General features: G+C 37.5%; 1 non-coding gene across 1 annotated transcript; it reads left to right on the forward strand.

Annotated features, from left to right (window-relative positions):
• The first annotated feature begins 7,312 nt into the window (after positions 1 to 7,312).
• Positions 7,313 to 7,414, forward strand: LOC133792888 (small nucleolar RNA R71). The gene has a single exon (XR_009874359.1). It is a non-coding gene; the product is annotated as a small nucleolar RNA R71 (small nucleolar RNA).
• The last annotated feature ends 19,620 nt before the right edge of the window (positions 7,415 to 27,034 follow it).

Here is a 27,034-nt window from a genome sequence, read left to right on the forward strand (position 1 = left end):
TGTGCTCGGGGCATCGGTGCTCAGAAAGCTTATAACTCAGGTAAGAGAACCCTTGTTCCCATAGAGCTTGTGTGCAGGGCTGAGCCCAATGTGTTTAAATAGAATTGATATGCAGGGCCGAGCCCAATATGTTAGATCTGCCCCTTTATCTGAGTATGCTAGAATTCCATACTTGCTTGTTATGCTATGTATATTATGATGTGAATGGTCGGCTTGAGCTGGGAACAGTGTAGACCGAGAACGGCGAAGGGTTGGGAACGACATTGGGTACGTTGAGTGCAAGGCCAAGAACGGCAAGGGGCCAGGAGCAGCGTTGAGCACGTGGAGTGCAAGTTGCCAGGGCGAGTCCCTAGAAGGATGCCTGGGATATCCTCATGGCGTGATCCGCGAACCCAGGGCTTGGTAAACGCCTGGGACGGCTGGGCCGTATGTGTTTAGCCATTGGTGGCCTCTTCATATGCTTGATATATGTGTTGCATGTGTTATCTGTTTGTGGGTTCTCTTGCTGAGCTTCGGCTCACAGATGCTCTGTGGTGCAGGTAAGGGTAAAGAGAGAGAAGATCAACCAACCATGAGTATAGCAGGCGTGGGGCGGTGTGTACATGTTTGGCCAGCCTGGCTGCCACGGCCAGAGGATTTTGGGTGATGCTTGTAAATAAACTCTGATTTTTTCGTCTAGTCGACTTGGTTTAGTTAATATGTTGTAAACATTTCTAAACTGTATTTTGGGATCCCAAGTGTAAACCTTTTATGATTTTCTATGGAAATGACTATTTCTAAGGTTTTTCCTCTGTTTATAGCTTAATTACACTGTTTGATCTGAAACCTCGATTAGTGAGAGGAAAGCACGTTTTTAAACTCACTTAGTAATGGCTCTAAGGAGGTAGGGCGTTACATTTACCCTGAGACTCACCCCGAGCCCCGAAATCAACCCTGTTATGACCAAACCGCTAACTAGTATTCAAAGATCGTCTCATGCCGAATGGCTCGAACAAATCCACATTATAATGTAGCCTCATTAATGATTCAACAACATGCATGAAAATACATAATTATGCCATCAATGGGCCAAATTACCAAAATGCCCCTATAATGAAATGTGGACCCACATGCATGCATTTAACACCATAAAATAATATAATTCACATAACACATGCATGTAATCATTTAATGGCATAATAAATCAATTATGGCCCTCTCGACCTTATAATCCAACCATTAAACTTCATTAGGGATTTTGGGGCATTACAATTGTGTTCCAATTACACAAAAGCAAAAGAATACTCTTTGACTGGTAAAATAACGCACGCAAATATACGTGGTCACGACAAGTAATATTATTCTGTAACAACATAATCGTCCCACAGAGACTATTATTCAAGTACCAATAATTTCCTTTTGATTTATATTTGACTATTGAAATTCAGATTAATTAATAAACTAATTATAAAAACTAAAGTAAACAAAACAATAATAATAAGTAATTCAAGAATAAAGACCTAGGGTAGTAAACTGCCTGGATCCCTTAATTTTTTAGGGAACTTCCTCTATAAGATGACGATGCACTCCTCTATCAAAGTCACTGTCTCAAAATCCTCCATTATCCTTATCTTGGATAATATATCCTTCACAAACTTCACATAGATAGGCATTTGCTCCAAATCCTCAGCGAATGGTATGTTGATGTGAAGTTTCTTAACCACATCAAGAAATTTGGAAAATTTCTTATCGAGATTCACTTTCCTAAACCTCTGAGGATACAGTAATTTAGGAGTAGGTTCCACAATCTAAACTTTGTTATTACCCTTTTTCTGAAGAACATCAATAGCCTTTTTCAGCTCTGGGGTAGCGGCTTGTTATCCTGACTCTTTACCTCTTCCTCAGGAACTGAAACTGAAGGCCCCTTATAACTGGTCCCACTCGGTAAAGTGACCGCTTAACACTGTTCTTTGGGGTTTACCTCTATGGAACTAGGCAAATTCTCTTATGGTATACTAGAAAGTAGTTTAGCCCACTAACCCATTTGTGTCTCCAAATTCTAGATTGAAGACCTTGTCTCTGTCATGAATTGATTTAACTGGTCAGGTTGAGTTGTTGGTGGGTTCATCGGAGGATGTGGTGGTGGATGAGATGGGCATGGGTTTGGATCATAATAAGGCCTACGATGTATTCCATAGGTGGGTTGGTGAGGTGGGTGTTAAGGTTGATATTGTGGTTGTAATCCTTGGTTATTTTTCCAAGACAGGTTGGGATGATTCTTCCAAGAAGGAGTATATGTATTAGAATAAGGATTGTTGGAAGGTCTTGGAAAGTTACCAATAGCCTGTGCCTGTTCCAAAGGAAAACTATTCACGTCTGCTGAGCAACTAGTAGTGCTCGGGCATTGCTGATAAGAATGCGGACCCCCACAAATCTCACAACTCATTACATTCTATACTTTAATTGCTTGGGTGGCCAGGTTATTCTGCTACAATTGCTTGGTTAGAGATGCCACTTGAGCAGTCAATAAAGCAATAGGATTGACCTCTAAGACTCCTGTCACCTTCTTATTCTCATGCTTGGTGGGCCAATTGTAATTATTCATGGCCATCTCTTCCAGTAATTCATAAGCTTCATTAGTGCTTTTTCTCATAAATGCTCCTCCCAATGTTGCATCAATAATTGTCCTTGTATTTCCCTCCAAACCATTATAAAGTGTGTGCACTAAAAGCCACGTCTTTATTCCAAGATGTGGGCTCTTTGCAACTCTTTAAAATGTTCCCACGCATCATATAAGGACTCCCCATCTAGCTAATTGAAGTTATTAATTTCTCCTCTATATCGGGCTGACTTAGCAGGGGGAAATATCTACCAAGAAATTTTTGAGCCATGTCTTCCCAAGTGGCAATAGAGTTGGCTTATAATGAATTCAACCAACTCTTAGCTCTAAAACAGGAATAATTTTAATCTGACAACATCGTTACACACCCCGTTCATTTCGAATGTTGCACACAGCTCTAAAAAGTTGGTGATGTGGATATTTGGATCCTTATTTGGTAATCCCCTAAATTGTACACAATTCTGTACCATCTGAATAATCAAGGGTTTTATCTCAAAATTATTCACCCCGACAGTAGGAGGATGAATACTTGAATGTATCCTCATAATAGTAGTTCTCAATGGCGTGTCAGCCTTAGCTGGTGTGTTACCCGCGTTACCCAGATTTGCATTGTTGTTGACACCATTATTCACATTCTCATCCATTCTCTCTAACCTCTTTTATTTTATGTTCCTCTTATAATTCTTGTCAATCTCAGGATCAACAGGCACTAGTGACACCAATCCTTGACTTCGCATACACAAATTAACCTTGAAATCAAGAGGCAAGCAAGGAAATATATTAACTAAAATGTCAAAGAGAAGCCAAATTAGAACAAGAATCAATTATTTGATATTGGTCAAATAGTCCCCAGCAACGGCGCCAAAAACTTGACCGGTAAAATAACACATGCAAGTATACATGGTCCTGACAAGTGATAATTTTCCGTAAGAACGGGATCGTCCCACAAAGACTACTATTAAAGTACCAATAATTTCCTCTTGATTTCTATTTGACTATTGAAATTCAAATTAATTCATAAAATAATTATAAAAATTAAAGTGAACAAAACAATAATAATGAGCAATTCAAGAATAAAGACCTAGGGTATTAATTTCATCAGCGAATTCACTTGTCAATTTAACTACTTCAGCACAATTCAATCTCTAATTCTATCTTAATAGCAGGTTATCAAAAGCAATCTAATTTCTTTATCAAGATAAAAAGAATTCAACCTATATACAAATCTTCTACACATCTGTGACAGATTTCAACACATAGCAGGCATTAAACATATAACCAAAAAAGCTTCACCAATCATATAGATATTGTCGTCCTATATGCAATCTATGTTTCAATGGCTATAGAATATTTAACTCTCCCCTTTCGGATCTCGAATTAAAATCATAAATCATACAATAAATGGCCAGTAAATTGTAAGCATTAAACACAAACCAAAAGAGATTAAGAATATAAGAAGAAGAATAAAATTGCACTTAATAGAAAATTAACAAGATCCAAAGTGACTTCATGAAACCCTAGAAAAGAATTTTTAGTTCATGACAACATAGCTAATACAATAAAGATAAATGTTATCATCTTTAACATCTAAAAATTTAAAGAAATTAAAGAAGAAAAATGCAAAAAACAAGCTTAGCCGTCAAGAACTCTTTGAAAATTTTTAATCAAAAATCCTCATTCTTAATCTCTAATGGTTTAAACCTAAATAATATTTTTTTTCTCTCTTCAGGGAGGCACGCCGCGACACTGGTCATCTCATGTCGTAGCCCGTGTCTTCAAAATGCCCAGGAGGTTTGCGCCTCCTTCTTCAAGCGCCACGACCCTTATGAGTCCATGCTGTGGCCCGTGTGAGTGCCTAGTTTTTCTTTACTCTCTGCCACTTGTCATTTCGCGACCCTATAGGGCATGCCGTGACATCAGTTCATGCTAGATTTTGCATAGTTTTTGACTTTGCTAGAGTCGCGACCCTTAAGCCTATGTCGCGACTCTAATTCTACTTTTGCAGATTTTGACCATTTTTAATCCTTCCTTCATCAACTTCATTAAAATCTTCTTCTAGCTTTTCCTTCATGCCAATTTGACTCGAACAACCACCAAAAGCTCCATTTTTCCACCATTTCTTCTTCTTTTTGCATTTAGCTCATGATTCATAGCACCAACCTACAACAAAGACAAATACAAGCGTAATCTTGCACAAAACAAACAAAAAGACTCAAGATTACCACAAAAACATATCCTAAAATGACACTAAAGCCATTCAATATGCATCAAAAAATTCAACTGTACAACTCATAGAGCATGAAAAGGTTTTCTAAGTATGCTGACACACTAAAATAAAATACAAAAGCATTAATAAGGTTTTCTAAATGAAAATGTTCTATAGGGGCACGTGATGGTGGTCTTCTCTTGGTCCTCCAGTGCAATTGATGGTACCCCGAATATCCATCCAAGATAAAGTAATAAGGATGATCTGCCAATTTGTCTAGCATCTGATCTAAAAAAGGAAAGGGGAAATGGTCCTTCCTGGTTGCCTTATTTAGTTTACGGTAATCAATACAAATTCTCCACCATGTCACCGCATGAGTTGGAATTAGTTCATTATTATCGTTCTTAACCACCGTCATACCACCTTTCTTAGGGACTACATGAATAGGACTAACCCATGCCCTGTCAGATATTGTGTAAATCACCCCTGCATCCAACCACTTAAGGATTTCCTTCCTTACCACCTATTTAATTGAAGGATTAAGCCTCCTCTGAGCATCGATACTAGGCTTACTATCCTCCTCCATTAATATATGGTGCATCACCGTTGAAGGACTTATACCCTTAATATCTGCCAAAGTCCACCCAATTGCTAGCTTGTAAGCCCTCAACACCCTAAGTGGCTTCTCTTCTTCCATAGTAGACAATGAAGCATAAATAATAATCGGTAGAGAATTATTCTCACCCAAATATGCATACCGAAGATGATCAGGCAGTGTCTTTAACTCAATGACTAGTGGTTTCTCAATAGAAGGGAGCAGACTCTCAGGCACTTGCCCCAATTCCTCATATTTCTTTTTATAAACTTGCCCTGTTGAGTTCAACCACTTAACATATTCTATGGCTTCATTACCATCACACTCCTCCTGGCTCGCAACCAAACTCAACTCAAGTGGGTCCTCAATAGACCTGACCCCTTCACCTTGTTCCTCCAATACACTAACACTAAAATAACTGTCACTACCTGAAGGGTATTTCACTGCTTTAAAGACATTAAAAACTACCTCTTCGCCTTGTACTCTGAGTCTTAACTCACCCTTCTGGACATCAATCAATGCCTGCCCCTTGGCTAAAAATGGTCTTCCCAATATAATAGGCACATCCTCATCTTCCTCCATATCTAATACAATAAAATAAGCTGGGAAGATGAATTTATCTACCTTTACTAAGATGTCTTCAAGAATCCCACGAGGATGCTTAATAGACCTGTTCGCTAACAGTAGTGGGGTGTGCTTCTCCTAACCCCAATCTTCAATAAACTGACAATGGCATTAAATTGATACTGGCACCCAAATCACAAAGACCTCTCTCACACTAAAAATTTCCTATGGTGCTGCACTCCTTTGTCAAAGCTAGTGTCTCAAAATCCTCCATTCTCCTTTTCTACAAAAATATATCCTTAAAGAAATTCACATAGCTAGGCATTTGCTCCAAAACCTCAGTGAATGGTATGTTGAGGTGAAGTTTCTTAAATACCTCAAGAAATTTGGAAAATTGCTTCTTGAGATTCACTTTCCTAAACCTCTAAGGATACGGTAATTTAGGAGTAGGTTCCATAATCTCAACTTTTTTATTACCCTTTTTATGAAGATCATCAGTGGCCCTCTTCTGCTTTGGGGTAGCTGCCTGTTTATCCTGACTCTTTACCTCTTCCTCAAGAACTGAAACTGAAGGCCCCTTATAACTGGTCCCACTCCTTAAAGTGATTGACTGACATTGTTCTTTGGGGTTTACCTCTATGGAACTAGGGATATTCTCTTGGGGTCTACTAGAAAGTAGTTTAGCCAACTAAATCATTTATGTCTCCAAATTTCTGATTGAAGACCTTGTCTCTATCATCAATTGATTCAACTGGTCAGGTTGAGTTGTTGGTGGGTTCATCGGAGGATGTGGTGGTGGATGAGATGGGCGTGGGTTTGGATCATAATAAGGCCTAGGGTGTATCCATAGGTCGATCGGTGAGGTGGGCGTTGAGGTTGATACCATGGTTGTAATCCTTGGTTATTTTTCCAAGATAGGTTGGGATGATTCTTCCAAGAAGGAGGTAGATACTATGCCTGTTTCGAAGGAAAACTATTCAAGCCTGTTGAGCAACTAGTAGTGCTCGGGCATTTCTGATAAGAATGCGGACCCCCACAAATCTCACAACTCATTACATTCTGTACTTTAATTTCTTGGGCGGCGAGGCTATTTTGCTACAATTGCTTAGTTAGAGATGCCACTTGAGCAGTCAATAAAGCAATAGGATTGACCTCTAAGACTCCTGTCACCTTCTTATTCTCATGCTTGGTGGGCCAATTGTAATTATTCATGGCCATCTATTCCAGTAATTCACAAGCTTAATTAGCGCTTTTTCTCATAAATGCTCCTCCCGATGTTGCATCAATAATGGTCCTTGTATTTCCCTCCAAACCATTATAAAATGTGTGCACTAAAAGCCATTTCTCTATTCCATGATGTGGGCACCTTGCAACTCTTTAAAATGTTTCCACGCATCATATAAGGACTCCCCATCTAGCTAATTAAAGTTATTAATTTCTCCTCTATATCGGGATGACTTAGCAGGGGGAAATATTTACCAAGAAATTTCTGAGCCAAGTCTTCCCAAGTGGCAATAGAGTTGGCTTACAATGAGTTCAACCAACTCTTAGCTCTATCTCATAATGAAAATGGGAATAATCTTAATTTGACAACATCATTACTCACCCCGTTCATTTCAAATGTTGCACACAACTCGAAAAAGTTGGTGATGTGGAGATTTTGATCCTCATTTGGTAATCCCCCGAATTGTGTACCATTCAGTACCATCAGTAGAACGACTGAATGTATCCCCGTAATAGTAGTTCTCAATGGTGTGTCAGCCTCAGCTGCTGTGTTACCCGCATTACCCAGATTTGCATTGTTGTTGACACCATTATTAGCATTCTCCTCCATTCTCACTAATATCTTTTATTTTCTATTCCTCTTACAAGTCTTCTCAATCTCAGGATCAACAGGCACTAGTGACACCAATCCTTGACGTCACATACACAAATTAACCCTGAAATCAAGAGGCAAGCAAGGAAATATATTAACTAAAATGTCAAAGAAAAGCCAAATTATAACAAGAATCAATTATTTGATATTGATCAAATAGTCCCTGGAAATGGCGCCAAAAACTTGATCGGTAAAATGTATACATGGTCGTGACAAGTAATAATTTTCTGTAAGAACGAGATTGTCCCACAGAGACTACTATTCAAGTACCAATAATGTCCTCTTGATTTCTATTTGACTATTGAAATTTAGATTAATTACTAAACTAATTTTAAAAATTAAAGTAAACAAAACAATAATACTGAGTAATTCAAGAATAAGGACCTAGGGTATTAATTTCATCAACTAATTCACTTGGCAATTTAACTATTTCAGCACAATTCCATCTTCTTATTCTATCTTAATGGTGAGTTTTCAAAAGCAATCTCAGTTCTTTATCTAGATAAAAAGAATTCAACCTATATGCAAATATTCTACATGTTTGTGATAAATTTCAACACATAGCAGGCATTAAACATCATAACCCTAAAAGCTACTCAAATCATATAGATGATATCATCCTATATGCAATCTTTGTCTCAATGGCTAAAGAATATTTAACTCTCCCCTCTCAAATCTCGAATTAAAATCATAAATCATACAATAAATGACCAATAAATTGTAAGCATTAAACACAAACCAATAGAGATTAAGAATAGAAGAAGAAGAAGAAGAATAAAATTGCACTTAATAGAAAATTAACAAGATCCAAAGTGACTACATTAAACCCTAGAGAATAATGTTTAGTTCATGAAAAACATAGCTAACACAATAAAGATAAATGTTATCATCTTTAATATCGAAAACTTTAAAGAAATTAAAGAAGAAAAATGCAGAAAATAAGCGTAGCCGTCAAGAACTCTTTGAAAAATCGTAATTAAAAATCCTCATTCTTAATCTCTAATGGTTTAAACCTAAATAATATTTTTTTTCTCTCTTCAGGGAGGCACGTCACGGCACTGGTCATCTCATGTCGTGGCCTGTGTCTTCAAAATGCCCAGGAGGTTTGTGCCTCCGTCTTCAAGTGTTGTGGCCCTTATGAGTCCATGCTACGGCCCGTGTGAGTGCCTAGTTTTTCTTTACTCTCTGCCACTCGTCATGCCGTGACCCTAAAGGGTATTCCGTGACATTAATTCATGTCATATTTTGCATAGTTTCTGACTTTGCTAGAGTTGCAGCCTTTAAGCCCATGCCGCGACTCTGATTTTATTTTTTCAAAAATTGACCATTTTGAATCCTTCCTTCATCACCTTCATTAAAAACTTCTTCTAGCTTCTCCTTCATGCCAATTTGACTCGAACAACCACCTAAAGCTCCATTTTCCACCATTTCTTCTTCTTTTTGCATTTAGCTCATGATTCATAGCACCAACCTACAACAAAGGCAAATACAAGCGTAATCTTGCACAAAACAAACAAAAAGACTCAATATTCGTAAAATGACACTAAAGTGGAGTTATCACTCTTAGCACCTAATATTTTCGAACACCATCACAAAGAAAGGCTAGAAACAAACCTTAGGATTGAGGAGACGAACTAGACTTAAGAATCAAAATCAAAACCAAAAACCAATTCAAGACATACCTAGCAATTCTGAACCCTGGCCTTCTTCTCCTCCTTCTTCCCTTTCCTTCTATCTTCTTCTCTCTAACTCGTGCCTTCTCTTTCTCTTCCTCTCTATGTCGCCAGCTGGCACACAAAAGGGAAAGGGAAGAACCCTCTCTTTCCTTTTATCTCAAAGCCTAACCCTAAAGGAAATCCCCCAATTCAATTCCCCTATCCTCTCTTCCAAGGTCAAATAAAAGAATCACAATAGAGGAAACTCCCTCCTCTAGTATACTGACACCCTTGCCCCTCTCTCTCTCATCAATATTCGGCCAAGCAAGGACACACTCACACCAAATCTTCAACTTGTCACCTTCCAAGTATATCACAAGACAACTAATACCTCAAAGGCTCTTACTACATTTATCTTTATTTGATTTAAACTCATAAATAAATGGTAAAGAAATTCCCTCTTTTCCTCATGCAACCTTCCCTTTCTCTCCTCTTGGTTTCCGTTTTCGTAAGAATGCCCTAAACTATTTACTTTGTAAAAACGCTACTCAGCTCATATTTATTAGAAAATACCATTTTAGAGAAAATGTTAAGTGGGGTCTTGTCAAAACATGCAATTTAGGCCCAATAGTTTAAAATAAAAATATAATGTCTTTATGCATTCTTGAAAATAAAATAAAATATAAAGTCCTCTTATGACATAATGAAAACATAAACCATAACATAAAAGTTCATAAACTTTCTTGGCATTCATCTAGATCGTTAATCGCTTATGGATACCCAACGTCATGCATGCCTAGACATCTGAACTCCCCACATCACAGTGCATGCCAAGAAAAAATCCTTTTGCCTACTTGAAGGAGGGAAAGTAAGGGGGTGAGCTAAAAGCCTAATAAGGAAGTACAAACAAAATACAACAATCTACAAGAAACACAAAACAATCTACGTACATATCATGAACTCATGGCACATCATAATAAATCATAATCGTATCATATTCCTATCATAATCATAAGACTTCATAAACATAAGCATAATAATACATCATGTGATCATGGCACCCCTATTGTCCATGTCACATCATGAGGTAACCGGTAAAAGCATAAACTGGTAAAACCTCCTCTATGAGCTAAACAAGATTTCTGATCCTCGAATAACCTCGATGTGTCCACCCTATGAGTTACATCATATCCTTAGTAACTCCTTTGTTGTGTCGCGTTTAGCACACTAACAACCTACTGCTTTTCATACAACATACAAGCACATATACAAGCAACTTATCTCATTACATAATAACTCAGTCATCTCATAACATAATAGCTCATTCATCTCATAACATAATAGCTTATACCTTTCATAACATAATTCATAGAAATTCTAGCTAACTTCTTTACCTCAAGTCCAAGCGAAAATAAAGTGTGGGGTACTTCACAACGAGCCTAGAATCACAATCAAATGTTCGTCTTAATATCAAGTAAGATTACACATGCCCAACATACATACGCCACGTGTGCATGGGCCATGCACATGTGGCATGTAACGACCCAAAATTCACTAATAAGGCTTAAGGGCCTTGATTAGTGTGTCGGGAGGGTATAATTAGTTTATTTGTGATTTAAATGATTTTAATGCATGATTCTGTAATAAGCATGCTTATGTGATTATATGTTATAATTGTTGAGACCACATTATTATGTGGATATATTTGCAGCATGCGGCTTGAGGCGATCCTAGGGAGCCAGTTAGCAGGAAAGTCACAACGGGACCCAATACTTGACTCGGGGCGAGTCAAGGGGTATTTTAGGTATTAGATATTTAATTGGGTTATCGGGTTATGAAAATAAATAGTTGGAGATATATTTGAAGTTAGAGAGTTTAGGAGGGAATATTGGGGAAATTTACCATTTTTCCCTCTGGGATGTTTTTGGTACCCCAAGCCTTGAGATTAACTTAATTAACTAAGGATAGATAAAACAAAACCAAGGAAAGCAGTAGAAACACCTAAACCAACCTTCCCCTCTTCTCTCAACTCACTAAACTCTCTCTCTCTCTCTTTCTCTCTCATGGAAGCTATTGAAACCAAGGAAGATTTAGCTAGAAACTCAAGAGTTTGAGCTGGAATCTTGGGGAGTGTCTCAGTAGAAAATTGGAGGTTCAGACAAGAACTTAGGTAAGCATTGAATTATGATTTTAGCTGCCTAAATTCTGTAATTTTTGGCTGGGTATTAAGTGTTATTGGGTTCTTGATATTGAAGATTGAATTAAGACTAAGGACTTGGGAATTAGCTCAGCAACAACTTGGTGGACTTGTTCTTCAGTAGAGGTAAGCCTCTAATTATGGTTTAGCAATTGAACTCTAGGATTTGTTGGCTGTTCTAGGTAGTTTTTGAGCTTTGGGGTTTCAAGGAATGAAATGTGATTTTGATGAGTTTTTAAGCTAGTTTTCCTATGGGTTTATTGCTGGGAGTATATTAGAACTATTTTGATAATTAAAGTATGATATTGGGATGGTTTCGGTTTAAATTGAGTGGGGTTTGGCTGTTAGAAATGGTGATTTTTCTGGGTTCGAAGGGGTCGGGCCGTGGCTCTGTTCTTGGTGTGTCGCGGCCCTCTAGAACAGGTGGGAGCTGAAGAAGAAGAAGGGCCGCGGCATGGGGAGTGCTGGGTCTCGGCCCGTGTCTATTGTTTGGGGAGGCTGGGCCTCTGGATGGAGGCGGACCGCGGCACAGAGGGCTTAGGGCTGCGGCTCTTAAGGGCATTTTTAGCTTTGAGGAGGTTTCAGGTGCGGGGACCTAACCTAGGGTGCTCAGGATCGATTCCACTACCGTGTTTGGTGGAATTCGATCTTCCAAAGGCTAGAACTTGGACCAAAAACCTTTATTCAATTATTAATAATGGAATCCCTTATCTTGGTTGTGACTAGGTGTATGCTAGGGCTCGGGAAAGGGATCATGCTCAAGGGTCATTTCTTGTAATCAAAGCGTTTGGAGTTAAAGGTAAGAAAACTGCACCTGGTTTTGAGTTTATGATGGGACTAAGGGTTCCCTAAACTTGTATGCATTATTGTGTAATGGTATTATGCCATGTGAATATGAAACAAATGGCCTAAGAGTGCCAGAGTTAATATTGGCACACAGGGCACGGCTCGACCACTAGTAGCTGAGGACATCTTAATATTCACTGAGCTCGGTTGAAGCAGACCGAAGTATGTAGGGTAAACAGAGGGTGCAACCTAAGTGTGTTGACCCTAATTGTTATATGACTTGGTTATTAGTATTGATTTGATAAACTTGGTAGCCTGAATGTCAGATTATGTGACCGCTATGTATGACTCAGTATATGGTTATGCTTTATGAGTTGTCTGATTATTGTCATTGTTCATGTTGTGATACTATGGTTTTCTTGATGGGCCTTGGCTCACGGGTGCTACGTGGTGCAGGTAAAGGCAAGGGTAAGCTTGATCAACCCTGATTTGGAGAGCTCTAGAGGCAGAATGTACATAGTCAACTGCTCGGCTGCCACAGTCGAGGGATGGACAGGAACATGGGAAACTTTAAATGTTTGTTTTACCCTTAGAGCGACCAGTGGTTGTATATATCCGGAAATTTTGTAAACTGTCCTTTAAACTCTATTACTTTTGGGATCCCATGTATAAAACGTTTATTCAAATGAAATGTATCTTTTGTGACCAAAACCTTTTAACCCTAGTTCATTAATAGTTAGTGACACATTTTCAACTAAACGACTTGATTAGCAAGTCTTGTACCTTTACAAACACACAGTGTAACGGTCTTGGCTACCCAGGGTGTTACATGGCACATTTTGCACCACACTATAAACATTCAATAATTTCACATAAATTCACAAAAGAATAATCTCAAGTCTACTAGTGAAACCTCAAGAAAAATCATGTTTCAATAACATTCATTCAATAATATCATGTTTATAATATCAAGATAAATTCAATATCAATAAACAACCTCTAGACTAAAACAAAAAACTATTCAAAACTAAAGATTTAAACATAACATTACTTGCCAAACATCAACCAATATTTCAAAATAACAAACAAGGACCAAAACATCAAAACAAACAAAACTCAATTCATACAAGAACCCTAACGCATCTAATACAACATTTACATCGGTGAACCCAAGATAAATATAACACCAAAACAAGGTCCTTCCTCACCTTGAGTACACCAAAGTGTTGAAATCTAAAGGCCTCTTCTTTTGATTGCTAGCTCCAACACCCTTGTATGATCACCAAACCATTAGACCTACCCAAAATCTATTTTCCATCAATCAAACATAAGAATCAAAAGAAAATCTTACCCTTGTATGTGTAGGTCGATTATCTATCCAACATCCTCTCTAGGCCCTTATGAAATTAAACATATCACCACCATTGCATCCCAAAATACTTAGAATCAAGAGGAATGAAGGGAAGAAGAAGAAAACTATGAATCTCAAAGCTTACCTTAGGGATTTCGAAGCCCTCTATTCTCTCCCTCTTCCTTTCTTTCTTTCTCAAGAACTCTCTATTCCTTTCTTTCTTTAGATGGGCGGATAGGGTTTCAAAACTGATAGGAAGAGACTTAAGAAGCTATTTATAGGTGATAGCTAGGTTAAGGGAAGAAGAAGAATGAAAATTCGAAGTGGGTTTTAGGTAACCCAAACATCCTGTAACTTGAGACCCATTTTTGACCCGGTTATACCACGATTTTGGAAAAATACTATTTCTATAAAGTTTTAGATAATTTAATTAGGTTTCTAACTATACCAAGTTTTCCTAAATTGGACATTTACAGTGCAAGTTATGACTATTTTACTGAGGCTGATCCAAAGTTATAGGAACTCAAAAAAAAAAAAGGCTACTCTCTTCTTACATTTGTTCCCATTTCTCACTAGTGTGAACACAAGCCTTCTAGAACATCCCTCTATATTTCTCCCATTTTTATTTCTTCTTAATTAATAAAATAAATAAATGGAGAAGAAAAATTACTATGCATGGAAACTAATGCATGCTCACCATGCATATCATCACATGCACACACATAAGTGCTTAAGACTATCTCTACTACTCATGCACCCTAATGCACACAACCAAAACTTAAGCAAGTTCGCAAAATAAAATAATTAGCAAATTTCAATTCACATAATTTCTACCAAACAATTCAAACAATAAAAAAAAAAATTCTAACACTTAACAATTAATAATAAAAAATAATGCACACAAATAAAAAATAAAATATTTGGTGCGCTACAATTTTCTAATGTGAACACTAACATTCTAGAATATCTCATATTTACTTACCTCAATTTCCATTTTCTTTAAATAATAGAAATAAGAAATAAATAAATAAAAAGGAAAATTACATTATACATAGAAAACTAATGCATACCATGCACGTGCACATGCACACACACACAAGTGCTAGGGGTGCATTTCTATTAACCATGCACCTTGGTGCACACAACCATAACTCAAGAAAATTCCTAAGATAAAATAATTAAATAAAACAATTAACAAAATTAATTTCACATAATTTCTACCAAACAATTTAAATAATACAATTAAAACTCTAACATTCAACAATTAACACTTAAATTAATATAAACAACAATTAAAATAAAAAAAAAAAATTTGGTGCGCTACAATATACCCTCCTTCCTTAAAAGGAATTTCGTGCTGAAATTCTTTCTTACCAAATAACTCAGGGTATTTACCTCTCATGTCTTCCTCCAGCTCGCATGTTGCTTATCTTTCCGCACTATTCTTCCACAAGACCTTAACTAATGGAATCCTTTTGGATCTCAGTTCCTTGAGTCCCCTTCGATGATACAGTCTGATTGTTCATCGTAACTCAGGTCCTGCTTCAGTTGTAACGGTTTATAACTTAGAACATAAGAGGGATCTGGCACGTACTTACGCAGCATTGAGTTATGAAAGATGTTATGTGTTTTGGCTAGTGTTGGGGGTAGTGCTAAACGGTATGCAACTTGCCCAACTATATCAAAAATCTCAAATGGACCTATAAATCTCGGGCTCAATTTTCTTTTCTTCCCAAAACGCATAACACCATTCCTTAGTGAGACTCTCAAGAACACAAACTCGCCAACTAAAAACTTGATGTCCCTTCTCTTAAGGTTTTGTTAGCTCTTTTGCCTACTTTGAGAGTTAAGTATCCTTTGGTGAATTTTCTCAATCTCCTCAATGGCTTCCCTAATAGCCTTGGGGCCTAAAATATGCATCTCCCTTACCTCATCCCAGTGCAAGGGAAATCTACATTTGTGCTAATAAAGCATCTCATGGGGAGTCATCCCAATAGTGGACTGATAACTATTGTTATAGGAGAACTCCATAAGGAGTAGGTATCGGCTCCAAGACTCCAAAAATTCTAAATCACAACATCTCAACATATCTTCTAAAATTGGAATAGTCCTTTCAGTCTGCCCGGTCTAGGGGTGAAAAGCAGTACTGAATTTCAACCTTGTACCCATTGCTTTCTGCAATCCCTTCCAAAAGTTCGATGTGAACACTGATCCTGTGTTAGAGATAATAAACTTTGGCACCACATGAAGTCTCACTATCTCGCTAACATACAATTCTGTGTACTGCTCTGCTGAGTAGGTCGTCTTAAACGACAGAAAATGGGTGAACTTAGTGAGCCTCTCTACTATTACCCAAGAAGAATCATGTTGTTTTGTGGTCGTAGGTATTCCTACCACAAAATCCATTGCTATGTCTTCCCATTTCCATTTCGGAACGTAAAGTGGTTGAAGTAGCCCTGCTAGCCTTTGGTGTTCTACTTTCACTTGCTGACATGTCAAACATCTAGTAACAAACTCAACAACATCTTTCTTCATTCCAGCCCATCAATACAATGCTTTAAGGTCTTGGTACATCTTAGTAAACCCTGGATGTAAGGAATAGGGCGTTGTATACGCCTCTTTCATAATACTTGCCTTAATCTTCTCATTTTTAGGCACACAGATCTTATTCTTATATCGCATCAATCTTTCATTAGACATAGTGAAGTCACTGCTACCACTTTCTTGTACCAAAGCCTCTTGCTTCATTAGGGCTTCATCTACCTTCTGCCCTTCTCTCATCTGTCTAATAGGGAGGACTATAGAGTAAGGTTTGTTAGGCCTCCTGTTACTAACTCAATACCAGCATTAGTAATTTTTTTATGCAGAGGTGTCTCTATTGTGCTCAGAGCTAAGACACTTCCATGTCCTCGCCAACTCAATGCATCAACCACTACATTAGCCTTGCCTGGGTGGTATAGAATTTTGCAATCATAGTCCTTTAGTAATTGTAACCACCTCCGTTGTCTCATATTTATCTCTTTTTGGGTGAAGAATTACTTCAGACATTTATGATCGGTGCATATCTCACACTTATCTCCATTAAGGTGGTGCCTCCATATATTCAGTGAGAACACTACTACTGCCAGTTCATGATCATGGGTGGGGTATCTCTGCTAATAATCCTTGAGTTGTCTCGAGGCGTAGGCTACCAATTTCCCATTCTGCATCAACACACACCCCGATCCATTCTTAGACGCATCACAATACACCACAAACTTCACTCCCTCTGAGGGAACACAAAGGATCGGTGCAAGGATCAATTGATCCTTCATAGTCTGAAAGATTTCTTCACACTTCTCAGTCCATGTGAACTTTTGGTGTTTTAGGTTGGTTAAGGGTGAGGAAATTTTAGAGAAACCATCGACAAACTTCCAATAGTAACCCACTAACCCTAAGAAGCTTCGAACCTCTAAGGAATTCTTGGGTTAGGGCCAGTCTCTAATGGCCTTGATCTTCACTGGGTCCACTACTATTCCATTCTTGGACACTATATGCCCTAGAAAGGTCACCTGTTCCAACCAAAATTCACACTTAGAGAACTTAGCATAGAGTTGGTGCTCTCGTAATTTATTGAGCGTAAGTGCTCCTCATTGTCCTCCTTAGTCTTTCAGTAGATGAGGATATCGTCTATAAACACCACTACGAATTTATCCAAATAATCCTTAAACACTCTGTTCATCATGTCCATGATAGACATCACTAAAAGCTCATAGTGCCTGTAGTGGGTTCTGAATGCGGTTTTAGGAATATCTCCTCCTTCACCTTTAGCTGATGGTACCCAGATCGCAGATTAACCTTTGAGAACATTGCTGCCCCTTGCATTTGATCAAAGAGATCATCTTTCCTAGGAAAAGGATATTTTTTCTTAATTGTGACCTTATTGAGTTATCGGTAATCAATGCACATCCTCATACTTTTATCTTTCTTTTTCACAAACAGAACTGTGTTCCCCATGGCGAATGACTAGGTCGTATGAACCCATTTTCCAACAATTCCTGTAGCTGGGTCTTGAGTTCTTTCAACTCTATAGGTGACATTCAGTAAGTGCCTTGGATATTGGTGCTGTTTTATTGCAAGTTCGATAATAAATTCGATTTCTCTGTTCGGGGGTAAACCTTGTAAGTCCTTGAGAAACACCCCCGGAAACTCACAAACATTGTTAACATTCTCAGGATTTAGCTCGGTCTCTCTAGAATCATCCACAACATTTGCCAAAAATGTTGAACACCCATGTTGCATCATGTTCCGAGCTTCTAATGTAGATATGATAGGCGTGCAAAATCCCCTCACCTCTCCCTTAAAAAAAAAAAGAGTTCCCCTTACTCAGGTCTGAACTCTACTGTCTTTCTCCAACAGTCTATCGTTGCTCCATATTTGGCTAACCAGTCCATGCCAAGTATAACATCATAATATGGTATGTCTAACTCTATGAGGTTTTCTGGGCACTCTTTGCCTCAACTACTATGGAAGTTGACTATAACCACCTAGTTGACGACATAATGTCTCCTGATGGTAACATGGTACTAAAACTATGCTCAAATGGTTTACAAGGCAATCCCAGCTTATCAATTACATTTATATCAACATAAGAGTGAGTCGCTCCGGAATGAATGAGTGCTCTACATATCATACCAGAAATAGGAAGCTGACCAATGACGAAGGTATTAATGTTGGCTACTTTCTTTTGAGTCAAAGCAAAGACTCTGGCTGGCACTAGATTTCCATTGTTACCTTGCCCTACTATTTCTGTCCACTATGGGCAATCCTTCTTTAGATGGCCCGCCTGACCGCACTTGTAACACTTGTTGGTGCCCACTTGATAGTCTCCTAGATGTCGGTGTGAGCATTTAGGACAACTGGGGTACTCAACTTTGTGCTTCTGATGGTTTCCACAGTTATGACCATTTTTGTGACTATTATGATTGTTGTGGTGGTTACGGTTGTTATGCTTGTCGCCATTTGGGGACAGGGATCTAGGCCTCTTGTCAATGCCACTGCTCTATACCTCATTGGAATTTCTCTTATTGCCCTCATGGAAGCCCTTGTTTTTGTTGCCCTCCCTTCTTGCAGCACTATCCTTCCATATGCGGTCCTCTAAGTATTTTGCATCAAGAGCCTCATCCAAAATCTCAGCGTAACTAACCACCTCAGCACTTGTCATCTTTACATCTCTAGCAATCATAGGGTTTAGTCATCTCACAAACCTTTGGACTCGCATGGCCTCAATTGGTACTATCTCGGGTGCAAACCTTGCCAACCTATCAAATTTCTGAGCATATTCAGTGACAGAAAGGCTTCCTTGAACCAAGGTCACAAATTCATCAACCATGGTTGCTAGTACAGCTGCACTGTAATAATTTTTGCTAAACGCTTGCACAAAGTTTTCCCAGGTCATAGTGTTTAGGTCACAGGTCTACTTCACCACATCCCACCATATCATTGCATCCAATTTGAGTAGGTGAGCTGCACACGAAACCCTCTGATGGTCATTTAGCTCCATATGGTCAAAGATAGCCTCCACTGAATCCAACCAATCTTATGCCACCATAGGGCGGACTTTCCCTTCGATGTTAGGTGGAGATTGCTTCCTAAAGTGTTCATAGACTGGCTCAAAATTGTAGGCCATTTGTAATGGTGTAGGAGGTGGTACTGGAGGCTGAGGCTGTGCCAACGGTGCTTGGGGTACTTGTTGGGCTTGGGCCAACTCTTCGTCCCTCTGCCTTAGTTGTACTCTCAGTCTTGCTACTTCTGCAGCTAAACCCACAGCTGGTGTAGCTGGGGCTGCTGGTTGAGCTGGTGGCATTCCCATGTCATGGATTTCAATAGTATTAGGGTTTGTAGAAGCACCTCTTCCTTGACCTCTTCCCCTTCCTTTGCCTCTCCCTCTTGTCGACATGATGAACTTATAAGGAACCAAATGAAAATCATAAGAGAGGATAAATCGCATAGTTTTTTGGTTGCTTAAGAGCTAATCACAAAGGTTGTCATGCATACTCATATCCATATAGCATCTAGAGTTTGTAAAGAGAGGAAAAAAATAGATAAAACTTATAAATATCCAAAGTTTGGGCAAAAGCACCCCATAAATCAAACATCCAACAAAATGTCTAAACATAACCATAGTGATCCAAAAAATTTCAAGGGTCTTCGTGGAAGTCCCATTTATTTAAATAGAAATATTTGGTGGAATTTTGAAAAGGACTCCAGTCTTCTATTGTCGACTCATCCCCTGAATTGTAGTCAAAGATATTCTTTGAAATGTGGAAGTACTCGAGAGCAGTTGCTTAAGTCTTTCTCTTATCATCCACCTCCGGGATGGCATATAGCAACTCACGGAGAACCATCTCACCTTCCTCGTCATGAATGTTCTCCAAACATTCCTCCAACTTCCCTATGTCGTTCCGAACTAGGACCATCTCCATTCATTAGAAGTCGAAGTACTCTATGAACTCATAGACAACATACTTGAAGGTGAAAAACTCCAAATCCTCCTCAATGGCGCCATGCCACATCATGAACCACCAAAGGAGGGCCTCAGGATACTCTGCCAGTACTTCTCTTAGCACCCAATGTTGATCCATGGGCCACATGAGTGCCCCTCTTTTGTTGATGATACCTTGGATGCGTTCACAGACCATTTGCATCTTCTTTAGTACTGTAATTCGCCAATCTCTATCACTAATGTCAACTTCAACCTTAGCTATTTCTTGGATCTCCTTAAGTAGTTGTTTCTTGGTAATCCTAATAATAGGTGTCATCTTTTATATACTGCAGTAACAAAACTAGCTATTCAAAATAATGAAATCAAATAACAATTAAAGAAAATACTTACGACACAGTCAGGTGAGATTTTCCAATATTTAGCATGTATGCGGAGGGTCCTTGGAAACATGAATGACCTGTCTCTGATACCATTTGTAAGAATGCCCTAAACTATTTACTTTTTAAAGCGTCGCTCAGTTCATATTTATTAGAAAAATACCATTTTAGGGAAAAGGTTCAGTGGGGCCTTGTCAAAAAATGCAATTTGGGCCCAATAGTTTAAAATAAAAATATAGTGTCTTTATGCATTCTTGAAAATAAAATAAAATATAAAGTCTCACTATTACATAATGAAAACATAAACCATGGCATAAAAGTTCATAAACTTTCTTAGCATTCAACTAGATCGTTAATCTCTTATGGACACCCCGCGTCATACATGCCTAGACATCGGAACTCCCCACATCACAGTGCGTGCCAAGAAGAAATCATATTGCCTACCTGAAAGGGGGAAAGTAAGGGGTGAGCTAAAAGCCTAGTAAGGAAGTACAAACAAAAACACAACAATTTACAAGAAACACAAAGCAATCTACATACATGTCGTACACTCACTGCATATCATAATAAATCATAATCATAGGACTTCATAAACACAAGCATAATCATACATCATGTGATCATGGCACCCCTATTGTCCATGTCACATCATGACGTAAACAGTAAAAGCATAAACTGGTAAACCTCTTCTATGAGGTAAACAAGAACTCTTGTCCGTGAATAACCTCGGTGTGTCCACCCTATGAGTTACTTTATATCCTTAGTACCTCCTTTGTTGTGTCGCATTTAGCACACTATCAACCTATTGCTTTTAATACAACATACAAACAGATATACAACAACTCATATCATAACATAGTAATTCATACTTTTCATAACACATTAGCTTACCATAGCTCATACTTTTCATAACACAATATCTCTTGCAACATATTAGCTCATACTTTTCACAACATAATTCATAGAAAATTCTAGCTAAATTCCTTACCTCAAGTCCAAGCAAAAATAAAGTGCGAGATACTTCACAACGAGCATAAAATCACAATCAAATGTTCGTCTTAATATCAAGTAAGATTACACATGCACAACATACATACCACATGCACATGTGGCACATGTTGCACCACACTATAAATATCCAATAATTTCACATAAAATCATATAAAAAAAATAATCTCAAGTCTACTAGTGAATCATCAATGTTTTTAAAACAAGAATCATACACTTATTCAAATGGCGTATATTTGAACGTAAAACTTAGCTTGCATATAACATGCATACGTGGGATGGTTCTTAAATCTTGCTTTGAAGTTGGTAATATTTATTCCTTTATTTACTTGTCAATTTCACAAAAAATCAACAAGCATAAAATAAATAGCCAATTTGATTATTACTACTTTATTCCTTTAAATCATACATATGCTATCCATAAATTTTATTACAAAAATTAAATTTACTAAAATAATTCTTTAGCTCTAATTTTATAAAATAATAATCTCATTTATTATTTAATAAAAATTAAAACAAATAAACTGAGAAAATTTTGTAGTTAATTATAAAATAATTAATTTGGCGTGATTAATTTATTTTACAACAGTCTCTTTTTATCTTGGCAAATAAAATAAATAATAAAACGTGACATATTAATTTCTTTTTTTTAAAAATAACATTTCTAGATCACAAAATTTTATATTTATACATAAATATATAAAATTTAGAAAAGTCCAACTATATTCCCATTTATTAAATAAATTCTTTGGTCACCATTTTTAAAAAGAAATTTACTTAATTATTTTGTAAATAAAAACCGCATAAATATAAATAAGAAAAAAATACCCATTTAAAGTATGGAAAAAGCACATTTAACATATATAAATATTAAGGCAAAAATTATTAAGACACATATTTGATATCTTTTAATTAAAAGATATTTTTCCATGAAACTAAATAAAATCAGCAAGCATGTCATCACATGGATTTTAATTAATCAAGCTTGGCAAAAGACCTTTTTTTAAAAATAAAAAAAACCTTAAGCATTCTTGAGTTCCAAATTTTACAACATTTAAAAATAGAGTTTCAACACATGTCATATTAAAAACTACAAGAACAAATGTACAAATATTACACATTTTTCTCATTTTAACTTATAACATGAACTCAAGACTGTTGACGCGGTTCTTCGCCAACAGGTATTTAAGAAAATAAGAGGAAGGGATTAGTGCTTAACAATGAACCGAAATAGAGGAATGATCTTTAAATGGACTGATGACACAATTATGTTTTTAGGTGGTTCAAAGGTTAAAATCCTTCTACTCCACCAGCCAATATTATTGCTATATGCCTGGTATTCTTTACAGGGCATTTCCTTACACAATAGAATCCAACCATTTGCAACTCCCAGGGTCTCCATATTTATAGGAGAGGGCACCTGAGAGTTGGTAAGGGGGGTCATCCCGTGACCTTCCTACCTATCATGTCACTTCTGTGACATTCATGATTAATTCCTAAAACCTGACACATGAAGTGTGGTCTAATCAATAGGTAAGGGGGATAATGGGCCGCACGGCCCAACCCAGTCGTGGGTGCCTGAACACGCACGTTCATGCTGCGTGTCCGAGAAGTCAAGGATATATCAGACACGTGATGTCTGATATATGCACGTTTACCTTGCGTGGTTGACTTTATATGAGGTCATAGCTTCCAACTCCAGCTCGTACCACGAGCTGGATGCCTCCTCGACTTGTGGCCTTCACTGACCTGACTCGGTCCTTAAGTAATCTTGGCGGACCTCTTGATACCCTGAGCTAGCGAGGTAGGTCCTGACGACAACAACTCCGGTCATGGGGGATCCACGTGGCTGATATAATTAGGCCATATCTCAGCTCGCTAATAGCCTGTTGGAAAATTAGGGCGTACAAAGACATAATTTACTCTCTTTTAAACTATTTTTGAAAATTAACATTCTAAAACAATAAAAATCAGCAAGCCTAAAAAATCACTTAATATTCCAAAAATGCCCATAGTTCCATTTTAAACAAATGCAACAATTCACCCTAACATGTTTCTATACTTTGTACATCCTATTATTACAATTAGCATGCAAAACTAAGAGTATTATCTATAAGCCCTCATTTCTCAAAATAACAATAAACCTTTTTAATAGTTCTTGCACAAAATCATATACCAATTTCATAAAATCATATGGACCCAAAACAAAATACAACATAAAATAATTCTAACATGCTTTCTACGAACCAAATAAAACAAAGATTCAACAACAACATAATGACCATAACCCTAGTCGAAACCCATAGGCAATTGGAACCCCAAATAAATCTTTCAAACTCACAACAACATTCTTAGCATGCCTCCAAATAGACATCACCATCAATTACATCAAGGATTATCATATCCAATCATCAATCTCCTAACCAAACCTAAAAATCAACAAACATAAGCATATATTGACAAAACATCAAGTATTACAAAACACAACCAAGAATCAAATCATCAACAAACAAGGGTTGAGAGAAAAATAATTACCTCCCTTGATTGTGTTCCAAAAACACAAAATCAAAAGAATACTCTTAGCACCTAAGATTTTCAAACACCATCAGAATTAAACCCTTAGAATTGAGGAGAAGAACTAGACTTAAGAATCAAAATCGAAAACCAATTCAAGACATGCCTAGCAATTCTGAACCCTAGCCTTCTTCTCCTCCTTCTTCCATTTCCTTCTCTCTTCTTCTCTCTATCTCATGCCTTCTCTTTCTCTTCCTCTCTATGTCGTTGGTTGGCGCACAAAAGTGCTCTGGAAGAACCCTCTCTTTCCTTTTATCTCAAAGCCTAACCCTAAAGGAAATACCCCAATTCAATTCCCCTATCCTCTCTCTTGATTCTCTCTTCCAAGGTCAAATAAAAGAAGCACAAAAGAGGAAACTCTCTTTCCTAGTTGATCGACATCCTAGCCCCCTTCTCTCTCATCAATACTCGACCAAGCAAGGCCACACTCACACCAAATCTTCAACTTGTCACCTTCCATGTTTATCACAAGACAACTAATACCTCAAAGGCTCTTACTTTATTTATCTTTATTTGATTTATATTCATAAATAAATGGTAAAGAAATTCCCTCTTTTCCTCATGCCACCTTCCCTTTCTCTCCTCTTGGTTTCCATTTTCTAATATGAATACTAACATTCTAGAATATCCCCTATTTACTTACCTCAATTTCCATTTTCTTGAAATAATTATAATAAATAAAAAGAAAAATTACATTATACACTTAAAACTAATGCATGCTCACCATGCATTTCATGCACATGCATACACACAAGTGCTAGGGTGCATTTCTACTAAGCATAGTGCACACAACCATAACTCAAGAAAATTCCTAAGATAAAATAATTAAATAAAACAATTAACAAAATTAATGTCACTTAATTTTTACCAAACAATTTAAATAATACAATTAAAATTTTAGCACTCAACAATTAACAATTAAATTAATATAAACAACAATTAAAAATGAAAAATAAAAAAATTTGGTGCGCTACAATATACCCTCCTTAAAAGGAATTTCGACTTGAAATTATTTCTTACCAAATAACTCAGGGTATTTACCTCTCATGTCTTCCTCCAGCTCCCATGTTGCTTCTCTTTCCGTACTATTCTTCCACAAGACCTTAATTAATGGAATCTTTTGGATCTCAGTTCCTTGTCTCCCTCTTCGATGATACGCTCTGGTTGCTCATCGTAACTCAGGTCCTGCTTCAGCTGTAACGATTCATTACTCATAACATAAGAGGGATCTGGCACGTACTTACACAACATCGTGAAATACGTTATGTGTTTCGGCTAGTGTTGAGGGTAGTGCTAAACGTTATGCAACTTGCCCAAGTCTATCAAAAATCTCAAATGGACCTATAAATATCAGGCTCAATTTTCTTTTCTTCCCAAAGCGCATAACACCCTTCCTTGGTGAGACTCTCAAGAACACAAACTCGCCAACTGAAAACTTGATGTCCCTTCTCGTAAGGATTGCATAGCTCTTTTGACTACTTTGAGCAGTAAGCGTCCTTTTGCGAATTTTCTCAATCACCTCAGTGGCTTCCCTAACAGCCTCGGGGCCTAAAATCTACTTCTCCCCAACCTCATCCCAGTGACAGAGAGATTTACATTTATGCCCATAAAGCATCTCATAGGGAGTCATCTCAATAGTGGACTGATAACTATTGTTATTAGAGAACTCCATAAAGGGTAGGTATCGGCTCCAAGACTCCGAAAAGTCCAAAGCACAACATCTCAAGATATCTTCTAAAATCTGAATGGTTTTTTCAGACTGTCCATCGGTTTGGGGGTGAAAAACAGTATTGAATTTCAACCTTGTACCCATTGCTTTCTGCAATCCCTTCCAAAAGTTCGATGTGAACACTGACCCTCTGTCAGAGATAATCGACTTTGGCACCTCATGAAGTATCACTATCTCACTAACACACAATTATGCGTACTGGTCTACTGAGTAGGTTATCTTAACCAGCAGGAAATGGGAAGACTTAGTGAGCCTGTCTACTATTACCCAAGCAAAATCATGTTGTTTTGTGGTCCTAGGTAATCCTACCACAAAACCCATCGCTATGTCTTCCCACTTTCATTCCAGAACGTAAAGTGGTTGAAGTAGCCCTGCTGGCCTTTGGTGTTTTTTTTCAGTTGCCGACATGTCAAACATCTACCAACAAACTCATCAACATCTTTCTTCATTTCAGGCCACCAATACAATACTTTAAGGTCTACATTTGACTTTATTTGATTTAATATCATGAATAAATGGTAAAGAAAGTCCCTCTTTTCCTCACGCCACCTTCCCTTTCTCTCCTCTTGGTTTCCATTTTATAATGCGAACACTAACATTCTAGAATACCCTCTATTTACTTACCTCAATTTCCATTTTCTTCAAATAATAATAATAAATAAATAAAACAGAAAAATACATTATACATAGAAAACTAATGCTTGCTCACCATGCATACCATGCACATGCACACACACATGTGCTAGGGTGCATTTCTACTAACCATGCACCTTGGCGCACACAACCATAACTCAAGAAAATTCCTAAGATAAAATAATTAAATAAAACAATTAACAAAATTAATTTCACATAATTTCTACCAAAAATTTTAAATAATACAATCAAAATTATAACACTCAACAATTAACACTTAAATTAATATAAACAACAATTAAAAAAAATTGGTGTGCTACAATTTCTTTTTACTTTATCACATTATAACCCCCCCCCTCCCCCCCCCCCCCCCCTCGCGTTAACTTTTTATTGAATTGGG

This window comes from Humulus lupulus, chromosome 7 (genome assembly GCF_963169125.1).
Source record: "Humulus lupulus chromosome 7, drHumLupu1.1, whole genome shotgun sequence".
NCBI lineage: Eukaryota > Viridiplantae > Streptophyta > Magnoliopsida > Rosales > Cannabaceae > Humulus > Humulus lupulus.